Below are 639 nucleotides of genomic sequence, written 5' to 3' on the forward strand. Positions count from 1 at the left end.
ACGTTGCAATGGGCATGTTAGAGAGAAGTTCAGGATGCTAGTGGAGTAGAGAGGAAGAGCACTTAACCTGGATGAGGAGAGACAGGGAGAGGTTTGGAACTAATCCCTAAAGTGAGCCTGGAAAGATGAGTATGAGTCAACCAGGTGAAAAGAAGAGGAAATGGGCATTTGAGAAAGAGGGAGCAACACAAGCTAAAACATGAACATAGAATAAAGCATGTCTTGTTTAGGAGCATTGCCAGTAACCACAGTATGCCTGGAACATAAGATTTAATGAAAGGACTTCCCTAGTGGCGCAGTGGTTAAGAATCCGCCTGCCAATGCAGGGCACGTGGGTTCGAGCCCAGGAAGATCCCACATGTCACAGAGCAACAAAGCCCGAGTGCCACAACTACTGAGCCTGCGCTCTAGAGCCTGTGAGCCACAAACTGAGCCCGTGAGTCACAGCTACTGAAGCCCGCGTGCCTAGAGCCCGTGCTCCGCAACAAGAGAAGCCATCGCAATGAGAAGCACGTGCACCGCAACCAAGAGTAACCCCCACTCACCGCAACTAAAGAAAGTCCGCGCAGCAACGAAGACAACGCAGCCAAAATTAATTAATTAATTAATTAATTAATTAATTTTTATAAAAAGATTTAA

Source organism: Lipotes vexillifer, unplaced genomic scaffold (assembly GCF_000442215.2).
Source record: "Lipotes vexillifer unplaced genomic scaffold, Lipotes_vexillifer_v1.1 scaffold1329, whole genome shotgun sequence".
Lineage (NCBI taxonomy): Eukaryota > Metazoa > Chordata > Mammalia > Artiodactyla > Lipotidae > Lipotes > Lipotes vexillifer.